We start from the raw sequence: 12,373 nt of genomic DNA, 5'->3' as shown, positions 1-12,373 counted from the left end.
CATTTTAACTAATCTGTTAACTTTGTTTTTAAATAATTGTTGTGTTAACATTGGAGCAAACCGTAAATTCATTTCAGACCTATGCCTATTAAAATATTATATCAATACAATATTGAGTAACAGGCCCTGATGTAATATGGTTGTCAAAGTGACCTCTAAATTCTGTCAGATTATATGTGATCGGTGGGCATAAAGGCAATGATCGTGCACATAATCTTAGGTTAGGTTATATTAAGTACCACAAGATATTTGCCTTTGAAACCAAACGATCACTATCTATTTCTAGATTTAGGTAAATGTTTCGGTTATTATGCAATTATTAGTTTTTTGATATTTTATTATCTATAGGCCTTTCTCGTGACAAAACATCTTAAATTATGACAACAGTGATCTGTGGGTGAAAGGTAATGACCGTGGACGATCACTATCTATTATGTGACTAGAAATATATAGGGATCGGTGGACGTAAACATATAAACCGAGCACCACAATTCCGCTGGTAAATTTTATCTTTTTGACATGTTGAAAGAAGAAATCAAGAGTTAGGCCTATAACAAGTTTATAAGTTAATCACAAAAACGATGGAAAAACAGACCTTAGAGAAATTATTGGAGAAAGTGTAAGATCATTCAAGTATCCGGTTTACCATTTTTACCTCCACCAACCTCTATATATTTCTAGAAATATTAAGTCAATTTGTCAGTCACTATTGAGTAATAAACTTTAAAACGATCATGCTTTCAGCGCGCGTCTATATATAAATTTACGTAAGGGCAAAATTCGGTAAATCGCGCGTTATTTCTAGAATGTTTACTCGATGGTATATAAAGTTGGTTAGAATCTCGGTTCTGATTTTAACCACCTGATGTAACCCTGTTTACTAATTAAATTGAGTTCGATAATTAATTATTGACAATTAAAACGAATTTAGGCTCAACGATTTGCCATAAATAGGGGTGTTTTTCGATCGTGGTATACACTGTCTAATGGATGTCCATCTTGAAAAATACCCGCAGACAGTAATACGAGGATGCTTCGCATTTTCCTATCTCCTCCTACGATAATTGTTTTTAATGGCTGAAAACCGGTTAAACAGCTCGAGTACAGCATCATAATGTTGAAGAAAGGCCGATTTTCTTTAAAAAATACTATTTTGATAGATTTAATATACGTTTATACAAATGTATTGACTTGAATGGAACAATCCAATCTCTGTTCCACAAGTGTCTATTCCCTCAGGTGTACTGTATACTCATAACAGAAACTCGATCCATTTTTTTTTTCAATCTGTACTGCAGAGGTTGGATATAGACGGATAATGAGCTAGCGTTTTCAGTCGCCGTATATTATGTACAAATCTTTATTATTGCAGTTAAACCACCCACATTATCACCCTTCCCTCACTGGCATGAATAGCGTTGTAGAGGATAGACCTACGGTGCATCACATGCCCTAAACGCAGAACAACTTTGGTGGGTAGGGTAGGAACCAACTTAAAGTATAAATTGGCTCTAAGAAACAATTGAAAACCATTAGGCCTACTAATTAAGTTGAGTTAGATAATTTAATATTTATTGACGATTAAATCGAATTTATGATTTGCCCGAATAAAGGTGGTTTTAATAAATTGTTTTACCGGACCCTATATAAACATACACGTCGTAGTGATGTATCGTTACATATACTGTACACTTTCAATCGACTAGGACGGTGATAGTTTCAACAAAGTATTACATCGCAATGTTTTACTGTGTTTAGTGGTATATTATTTGTAAAACATGAAAATAATTAATATTTCGATACTAAATGGATAAAGAATATATTTAAAATTTTTTCCTCTTTGCACCCATCCTCTTCTCCCATCCCTCAACCCTAATGTTACATAAAAAACACAAATTAAGTTTGTTTAAATTTGACTTAAACAATTGGTCTCATTTTGTGACAAGTTTCTCTTGCGGAAGTAATTCCCAGGGTGCTAATTTTAGTTGAGTACATAAATCACAGTGTCTATTTATTCGTTCCTGTAAACGACATGTATTATTGTCCTGCTGTACGTACATTTGAAATCGCCAGTTTTTTAACGCTGAAATGATTATGTATTCGAGAACCATCTGTGGGCACGACCTAGATATGTGTAATTTATGTATTTCTTCTGATTTATTTGAAAAGGATTCTAATACCCAGTCAATAGACAACGAGCAAGTAAAAATTAACACGTACAATTTACGGTGGTACTAAAACAAAGTACAAAGGCTGAACAAATATTATTGAGTTTAGTGCAATTAGATGCTAAGGTGCTAAAATCATATCGCTCCGGTATTGATTTTTTACAGCTGCGCATGCTGAAGCTACGCGCGGTCTTCCGAGAAAATAATACTTAATACATGGTTAACGAATGTATTTTAGTTTAAAAACGCTATATTATAAGAATAATAATGGCTATTTATGGCCCCTAATATGGTGAATAAATGATATTATTATTGAACATAATAAAGTGAAATTTGTTTCTTTTTGTTTTCTATACTAACGGCTACAGAATTTGAAAACTATTGTTAATATTGAGATTATGTATCGAATGTTGAATTTTCTCTTCGAGTCAACGTGCTATAACGTTTACTTACAAACGAAATATGAAAAATATTCTCATGTACATATAAAAGTAATAAGACAAGCAAACTTCTTGCTTTTGTTTCAATTCAAGGTGTAGCAAGGCAATGACTTGGTCAGCAATGCTAAATGTCTATAAAGCTTTGATTTTACCAGTTATTACATATTCCAAATGAAAATTGTAATATTGGTAGACTTGAGAATATTCAGAAAAAGGCTACAGGATTTTTATTTATTTTATATAAAAAAAGAAAGGAATTGGATATATAATTAAAGACCTTACATATTTTAAGTATAGAAAATATCTTTATAGACTAAACCAAGTGAAAGGTGTGGAGGACCTCCTCCTCTTTTGTATTTTTTCCTAGTCTATGGGAAAATGTTCCACAAGATATTAAAAAATGCACCTCGGTCACCAACTTTTAAGCTCATATTACTGATCACCTGATTTCATCATACTAACTTTGACAATTATTATGCCTTTTAATTTAATTTTTTTGTATATTTACTTTATGTATTGTGTTTAAGTCATAATTAATCTGCTAAATTTGTTTTTAAATAATTGCTGTGTTGACGTTGGAGCAAACAGTAAATTCTGTTCAGGCCTATGCCTATTAAATATTATATCAATATAATATTGAGTAACAGGCCATGCTGTATTTTTAAAGTTTGTTAGGTAACATGGTTGTCAAAGTGACCTCTAAATTCTGTCAGATTATATGTGATCGATGGGCATAAAGGTAATGATCGTGCACATAATCTTACACATTAAACACTGCCTAAGATTATATTAAGTACCAAAGATATTTGCCTTTGAAACCAAACGATCACTATCTATTTCTAGATTATTAGGTAAATGTTTCGGTAATAATGCAATTATTAGATTTTTGATATTTTATTATCTATAGGCCTTTCTCGTGACAAAACATCTTAAATTATGACAACAGTGATATGTGGGTGAAAGGTAATGGACGATCACTATCTGTTATTACTAGAAATATGGGATCGGTGAACGTAAAAATATAAACCGAGCACTACAATTTCGCGGGTAAATTTTATCTTTTTGACATGTTGAAAGAAGAAATCAAGAGTTAGGCCTATAATAAAAAGTTTTTAAATTAATCACAATAACGATAAAAAAACAGACCTTAAAGGAATTATTGGAGAAAGTGTAAGATCATTCAAGTATCCGGTTTACCAGTTTTACCCCCACCAACCTCTATGTATTTCTAGAAATATTAAGTCAATTTGCTAAGGTGTTCTTTCTCATTTTGTACTTTTCTTACGCCAAAATGAAACTAATTTGTTCAATTAATGTCGAGGTTCTACTAATAAAGGTTATAACAATGCTAACTACACATTCATAAATAACGCAAATAAAAATGAAATCGGCTACGAAGGCCTAAAAATGTTAATAAAACCATCATTAATTAGCAGTCTGAACTACTGCCGCATCAATGAGGTCTATATTATAGTTACCATTATGGATGATTTAAATTATTCAATTGATATCCTCGTGTTTTGTATGTATGTTTTATATTACATCGCTGGAATTTGCACTACTCGTCGTAAGCATAGCAACTTTGCTTTGCATGGGAGTCAATTATGCTTTTTTTCAAAATGGTGAGTGTGATACTTTAGAAACATTGCCTGTGCAGTTTGAATGTTGTTATCAAATTAAAATAATTGTACGGCACGGGATATAGGACATCAAAGCAATAATAGTTTGTCACATACCATGGTTTTAAAAGTAGGAAGACAACTGTACCATATCGATGAAAAGTTCTGTAGTAAACCTAAATAGTAATACACAAGCTACTGGTAGCTACGTTACTGTACACTGCACCGGGAGGTGAACGGAACTGTTAAAAACACAGTCTTGGCCTCAGCGACGTGTCGTCTTATTCACACAAAATATGTAAGGCACATGCATGTGCACCTGTACTTTTATAATGTGTAATCCAGCAAAACCAGCAAGTGTGTAATTCACCATATTTGGAAATTATCGTTAACCTGACGTCACAGACAATGAATTTCATTTCAAAAGGGGCCAAAAAAACACGTTATTCATTAATGAAACATCTCCCAGCCCGAAAGGTTTTGCGTATGTGTGACATGTGAATCAATATAGCTAGACATTTTCGTGGAGGTTTTTTTTTTTTCATTTTCCGCATAAATCTTGGTTTCCACTACGACGACTATGCGAAGGATCATCATTCATCGCGTCATGATTGGTCAAATTACTTGCGTTGCACTTACGTCGTTGCGTTACGTCCTAGTGAGAACCAAGCTTATAATAAAATTATAATCTAAAAAACGCTATATTATAAGAATAATAATGGCTATTTATATAGCCCCCTAATATTGGTGAATGAATGATATTATTATTGAACTTATTAAAGTGAAATTTGTTTTTTGTTTTTTGTTTTCTATACTTACAGCTACATAATTTGAAAATCTATATATTAACACTACTAAGTTTTTCGCGTATTTTACGTATCTCTTCTAAAACCACTGAATGGTACGTGCTCACATTTGACACACTGATGTTTATTGATGGGCCGCACACGATAGGCTATGTCACTTTCCTAAAATTCAAAATTCAAATTTAAGAATAAAAACACAAAAAAGGCAAAACATAGCAGTAATTTGACGTCTCAGCGACCATGTTACGTCACTATGTAAACTATGCAATTTACTCTTTTGTGTACCGCCATGACAGGATCTACAAATACCATGCCGGGGCACCATAAAAACAGTGTTTAGTCAACCGTATCGAATGATCGCGTCGTTGAAGTTTTAATTAATTACACCTATTCTTTGATCAATCTTTGATTGATATCAATGTATCGTTCGAGTTCGAATCCGCGACATGTGTAATTATTAAGTATCACCGCTTACAGCTAAAAATCAAAACTAGACCACAGTGTAATTACAAAACTAGCAAAAAAGATACGAAACCTCACAAAAAAAAAATATATAAACAACCATGAAATGAAAATGTAAATGAAAAATATCAAATATCACCGGAAAATACACCCGACTACTTTTTGTCTTCATTTCCGTACTTCACAATAATCGATACTAATATTTATCTTTAAAATGTTTTAATCTGCCGACTTGAACGTGAACCTCTCATGCACGGTGTCACTTTAGATTCATACAGCACAAAGTTCCATATCCAGTATTGCTTACATAATTATATTTCAAAGTAAAGGAATACGCCGTATGTAACAAAATCAATGGCCATAAACAGTTCCAAATTGTATTCTTGATAATTTATTGTTTTTTTTTAAATAATTTGTCAGGAGCCGGGAAGAGTGCTCATATTATACTTAACCATGCCATGCGAATTATTATTAAGGCAGGCAAACCTTGCGGAGCATGGGTTACTGGTAGACCACAATTTAATTACAAAAGTAGCAAGTAGGTAACAAATCTCCAATACAAACAAAAAATGCAAAATATCAAGACCAATGAAATAAAAATATAATGTAAATGAATAAATTCGTGTTTCCGCAGCAATGTTTTTTTTTCATTCGATTTTTGTCCACTTTTTTATTTTATCTCTATGTATCAAATAATTAATACACCACGAAAAACAACCAAAATAATATAGTTTGGCTTTTTATTATTATTTTCGTTATGTGTTTGCGCGCATCATCTAATTCACACAGCACAATTTTTCTTTAGCGTCTTTTATTTTAATAAAAATTGCTAATTTAATGTACGTTTATGAAAAAATATGCCTATTTTAAATCTATTATAGCGCTTTAGGAAGACCGTTGACCCACCATTTTTTTAACTTATTTTGAAAGCTAATGAGTTGTAGAAATGAATTCATGTAACATTGTTGCTTGACAAGTTGTCTGACGTCATCATATGGCCACTCGAATAAAAAATAATGTTTTTTTTAATTAAATGTTAATGACGTCGTCATGTTAAAAATTTGACAGAATTTAGCATTAACAAAATATTATTATCAGTTCATAAGTGCTGTAATCTTTTTCTGTTCGCATTTGTTGTTGTGCGGATAACTAACTCGTCAAAGTGACGAGTTCAAATCTAGTTATTTTTTTTTATATTAATAGGTCTAACGGGACAAAAACAATCTCAAATTGTGACGAGCTGGTTAGTTAAAATACAGTAAACGTAAACAAATGAAATGGCATTATTGTGTGAACAAGCTTAAATAGCGATGAATTTAGTTAAATGCTTAATAGGAAGTCGATCTTTTCGTCCCAATGATTTTCTATACAGAGAGAGCATAGCAGCTTTTAAGTTTTATTATTATTATTTTTAATGATATCCTATTTTTGTTTTGTTTTTGTTTTATTTACTTTTTTTGTAGTTATATAATATTGTACAGTTTAAGTATTATGTATTTCGATACATATTTAATTAATTAGTTTACATTTTGTTTTGATGTATTAGTATTTAGAACGTTGTGGCTAATGTTATTTGTAATTTTGTCTGTAAATTGGATGCACCATTAACTGATAAATGTGTGCCACCGATATAAAGGTGATTCCTATAAATAAATAACATGCTGGCAGTGCTCATTTTCAAAGATCTTGTTAAATTAAATACGTTTCTAACTAGTTGTTGTTGATGTTGCTGCATTTTATTTGTTCAAAAACAATTACAACTAGAAAGCCACTCCGAGAGTGCATACCTCCGCCTACTGTAAAATTCTCCTACATAAGATTTCTCCGGTAAAAAAAAATATATATATATTTGTGTGTGTCTTAATGCTGTTTGTGATTTAGGCTAATTTCATTACAAGCATGTGTATGCGAGTTTGGTGTAACGGTTATGTAACATCAGTTAACTAACAATAGAACAGCAACGCGAAAATCAAACGAGTGAATTTGAAAAGAAATAGGGTTTTTAAACTACTCGCATCAAAAAAAACGTGCACATTAAATCAAATTATGTTTTAAGATTACAAATCACAAATTATAACTCTTGCCTCTTGTTCAAAAATGAAGTTTTTTGGACAAGTATGGAATGGTCCTTGACCACATATCTATCTGTCTATTCATTTTGGTAAAGATCTTGTAATTACTTTTTGAGTAATCCTGCTAACAATATATGAGTAAAATGTTTGAGAACAAGATTACAAGACTAATCACGAATCACACAGAATACATAATATATTCTTTTCAACCTGACGTATATATAAACACAAACATTATATTCTATATAGACACATATTTATTCTATTCTTTTCAGCTCCTCCTCAACCGAGGAAGAGCTCGCATTTAAAGTAACAACTTATTGAAAGAAAAAAAAACAGTAGACTGAGAATCCGACTCTAAATCCTTGCGGATAAGGCAACTGTTTCTATAAAAAAATTACAAAAATCTGACAGAAAATCTGATGACCAGCCATTGGAGTATGGTCATAGTTCAAATTTAATATCTTTAGTCAAATCTGACATCACGCATGTTGATGGATGACGTTGAAATGCCCACAGATTTTCCAGAAGAAAACATAAAAACACGATGGACATGCACTAGTTAAAGGATTCAGTAAACATGGCTGCCAGACAATTGGTGACTTATATGCAAGTATTTAGGCAAGTTATTTAGATATTTCTTCATGTTGTTGTACCGTATTTGATCATTACATTGGAGACGGATTAATAAAAGTTAATAAAGAGCCACATCAGTAAACAAATGTGACCTTGTAAAGTTTTCAGACATTATAACAATAGAGATAGAACAGTACAAGAATGATATGAGATGGTAACAGGGATGGATTTTCAGGATGCCAAGGACAACAAGGAGAAATGATATTCTATTATGGCACAAAGAAGCGTATGTGCTTATATACATGAAAGTGTATGGTAACGTATGCACTTTGTAACTCCTATAGCAACCGTACTCAAGTATGGACGATGTCTGGTATTGGTCTGGTGAACAACAAAGTAGCTGAAAATCTATGTTTTAAGGATTTCGTCATTATTTGCTGGTTATGGTAATTGCAGAAGTCATAACTACCGTTCGTAATGCATCCACTCCTTGTAAAAGGAAATGAATAAGATTAAGAATTTGCATCTACAGTATTTGGAAAAGTTTAGTTTAATTGCCAAATGAATATTACTCTCGAGTAGATAACTGTATACTAACAGACTACTCTTTGGAAGGTATTTGAAATGATACCTCCAACAAGACTCAGTTGCCGTATTCATCAATCACACTGAAGTGATATATTTCCTTCCCACTTTATTCAATAGATATGTATGTATTTGCCTTAAATTGTATTCACTTAGATGAGAGATTTATTTTTAATTGTAAGTGTTTTTCCCTTAGCCTAAGTGTGAATAGTGAACACAGCCACTGGAACTTAACATATGGGCAAACTTTCAGGCAAAATCAGTATGTGGCCTACATGGATCGGGTCCCTATCCCAGATGTCAGTGTTGGAACTTGTTACATGTGTATGTAAATGAAAGAGCCAGGTGCAGTTGCTGTTGTCGAAAGCATGCATGGGTGGTTGTGATTTTTTTTTCAGGACTCCGTAGTTCTTGAAAATACTAATATATTTGCTATGAAATTGAAAGAACATTATAAATATTAAATTCTTTGGGTACTGAAATTTGACTAAATTAATAATAATTTGCTACTGTAGTAATAGGCTATACTTTCACTTAATTAGAATTTATTTATATTAGGATCGTTAATGTGTATTTTATCTATCTTTATGTACTGGATGTCTAAGGATAAGCAAGCCTGCGAGCTACAGCGATTTTAATTGCTTTTGCTTATCCTTGCCTCCTTAGATTTCCACCTGTCTTGTTTTTGTTACCTTGTTTTAAATGTATTTCGATTTTAAAGGCTAAATAAAGAATGAATGAATGAATGAAAGTGATGCGATCGTTTGCTGTTACCCAGCTGGCCAATAGACATTATATGTATAGTGCTGGAAGAAATAGCCACCCCAGAGCGTGTTCCTCTTCCCATCCCAGACAGATTCCGGACGTTGACATCCCATTACTCCCGACCCACAACCCCTCTGGGACGGTTATTATATGTACATTTAAAATATTCATATTTCCGGTTATTTTGATACTCCATGATTCAAATACTTTCACGTTTATGATCTTCCCAATACAATATCTGGTCATTTTGCCATCAGCCCAGGTGGGTCTAATATGGCAATGACCATGGACTTAGTTTCACTTAAAAGTCAGTCAATCTCATATATCTAAAGAAATAGATGATAGAGACCGGACATTAGAAATCTGCTGGTCAATTTTAGAGAAACTAGTAGTTAGCGGTTGCTAAAATATAATTATTCTCGTTATATTGTGTACATACAAATAACGCGTCTAAAAATTGTCTCCAAGTTGCATTTTTGTCGATTTTAGATGTTATACTTCCTATAAAATTTCGCATCAAATGATATAAAATTGTCTTTTGTAATAGTTTTTCCCGGTTGAACCATTCAACTACCATTGAATATTACAGCTGAAAAATGTACCTCTGTAATTATAAAGGTTACTATGGGTCTCCCTTTTTTATATACAGTATGGTATTAAAGGCCAGGTGCGGGCAAAACATTTCTATTGATCATACATTCCAATAATTATCGATCTATAGTTTCCCTATATTATGTTTCATGATTTTTGGGATTTTATTTGTGTTACACGAGCTTGTTGAAAATAAGCACTTTCTTAGTTCAAATAACACAGTAAAATCTCTATTCTTTTGTACACAAATTTTATAAATAGAGAGGCATTTTAAAAAGCTATGAAAAATAAACGGTGTGGTAAAAAATGTTATCAGATGACTAAATATAGAGTAATATAACTTCAATTTTACATTTCTGGTATTTTTATTCAACTTCAGATTTTTATTTTCATGCTATAGCAAAAATTATCCACCGTATATCCACCATATTTTTTCACCTTCTAGGGAGTCACCAGACATGTTATTACATTAGGTTAAACTACCTAACTACTGAAAAAAAAGTCTTCTTGGTTTTTATTGCAGAAATTTGCCAAATTTTGTATTTGGCCATATTAAAGGAAATTCATGTTTTTTCGTCTTGATTTCTATTACAAATATTTGATTTATGTACAATTAACCAGATATTATATTTAAATTCATGCCTGTACCTGAGCTTTAAATTATACCTTTGTTCCATTATTCAGGTATTTGTTCAAGTTGGATATATTTATTACATAGAGAAAATAATTATAAAAATAGGATAACCCTCATTTTTCAATAATTCATTGGTTATTCTATTCCAAAAACTGCGTTTTTTTTTTGCAAAAAATCAAGAACAATATCATGCAAATAGTTTTCTAATGGCAGTAGTTCTAATAGCCACGTCGGATCACGTAATTTATCAGGTTCAGTTTTCAATTCGTGAGAGGGACGTTCTACACGTGAGAGGGACTGTCATCAGAAAAACATCTTGCGGTTACGCCCCTTTGATCAATAATATAATGCATAATCAAAAATTAGTCCTGATCAATTGTTTTGCACATGCTCAGTAGCCTTCATCGTTACCTATAAATAACATATCTCACAAGACTGATCAGCACATGGGCCGACGACACTATCGAAAACCAAAACTTCAACCGACAATTTGAGTCTGTAGACTAGTAACTGTTATTCATCTAAAGTACGAATTTATTATATCAAGGTAAGTAATTGGAGTTGTCTATTTAAGTTATGTTGGTTAAGATTCTTTCGGTAATGTAACAGACATTGATCTGCTGTTTGGCTTCGACGAATTCATGCAAAGCCGTCGAAATTTAAGTTATTAATTGTGTCCATGTGTCGGATGTTTACAAACCTGGAGTTTTAATAGGCATCTAATTTTTAAACTTTATGTGATTGAAGTAGACACAATTCACAATTAACACTTTTTTTAAGTTTTACCGTACAAGTAATGTAGCCTACGATAGAAAACTACTGCGTTGCTAATAGTATAATTTCTCCAACAGTATTCTCTTGTGTTGTTTGATATTTGTGTAAATTAAACAAAACCGCCAAATTTTGTCGAATTCTCACAAAAAATGCAATTCATGATTTTTGTTTTGTTTTTGAGAATTTGCCAAAATTTGCAAGCGAAAACATAGTACCAAGAATGTATAGCCTTCATTCGCCGTAGATTAAAATATAAAAACATAGATAAATGACATTTTTTGGAAGCTATTTGGCCAATGGCAAATCCTTCAACCGTGTATTTGCGGGGCATAATCGTATCACATTCAAATCATAACTTTTGATTCGGCGGCGCTCATAATTTACACTCTTGGTATCCTGTTGTCTGATATATAACTACATGTAGAGCCACCATATTAACTAGAAAATGAACCCAGCTAGTATTATGCGTTATCATACCTGAAGTTATATATAATTCGGTCTGATAATTTATTTCTTTCTTTTCTTTACCCATGCACTCGTCTAATCTGACTCTGGGTAAAGACTACTGCACGCGAAGCTATACTAAGATTAAAGACAATGATCTTGAAAGAGTCCTACAATTTATAGTTTGTTTAAGTTCCTCTATTTTTAATATTTCAATTTATAGAATGGCTTTACCACTAACAGCTGCAGCAGCAGCGACAGTAGCAAAAACAATGGCGTCAGACGCGGTGTCGAGCCAGGTAACAGCGGCTATTCAATCTGCAACGGGTAATTATTGGGATAACGGAGACAGTATGGGATGGTGGAATGACGAGGCGGCAAGAGATAAAGCGGCTCGTGAACAGAGGTCGTACACACATGGAAGATTCGAGGTGGGA

General features: G+C 32.5%; 1 protein-coding gene across 2 annotated transcripts in view; it reads right to left on the bottom strand.

Moving 5' to 3' along the window:
* LOC144850185 (uncharacterized) overlaps nucleotides 1-12,373 on the bottom strand; it is a 76,138-nt gene that overhangs the window by 42,211 nt on the left and 21,554 nt on the right. Inside the window, exon 1 of one of the 2 annotated variants that reach the window (XM_078707418.1) lies at nucleotides 4,345-4,435. The exons of the other annotated variant lie outside the window; for it this stretch is intronic. The gene's annotated coding sequence lies outside the window, so the exon portion shown is untranslated. Of the gene's footprint in view, nucleotides 1-4,344; nucleotides 4,436-12,373 lie in introns of those variants that run through there. 2 annotated transcript variants of the gene reach the window in all.

The sequence above is a fragment of the Antedon bifida genome, chromosome 8 (genome assembly GCF_963402885.1).
Source record: "Antedon bifida chromosome 8, ecAntBifi1.1, whole genome shotgun sequence".
Lineage (NCBI taxonomy): Eukaryota > Metazoa > Echinodermata > Crinoidea > Comatulida > Antedonidae > Antedon > Antedon bifida.
The sequence above is the reverse complement of the archived record's forward strand: the minus strand, read 5'-3'. Positions and strand labels throughout refer to the sequence as shown.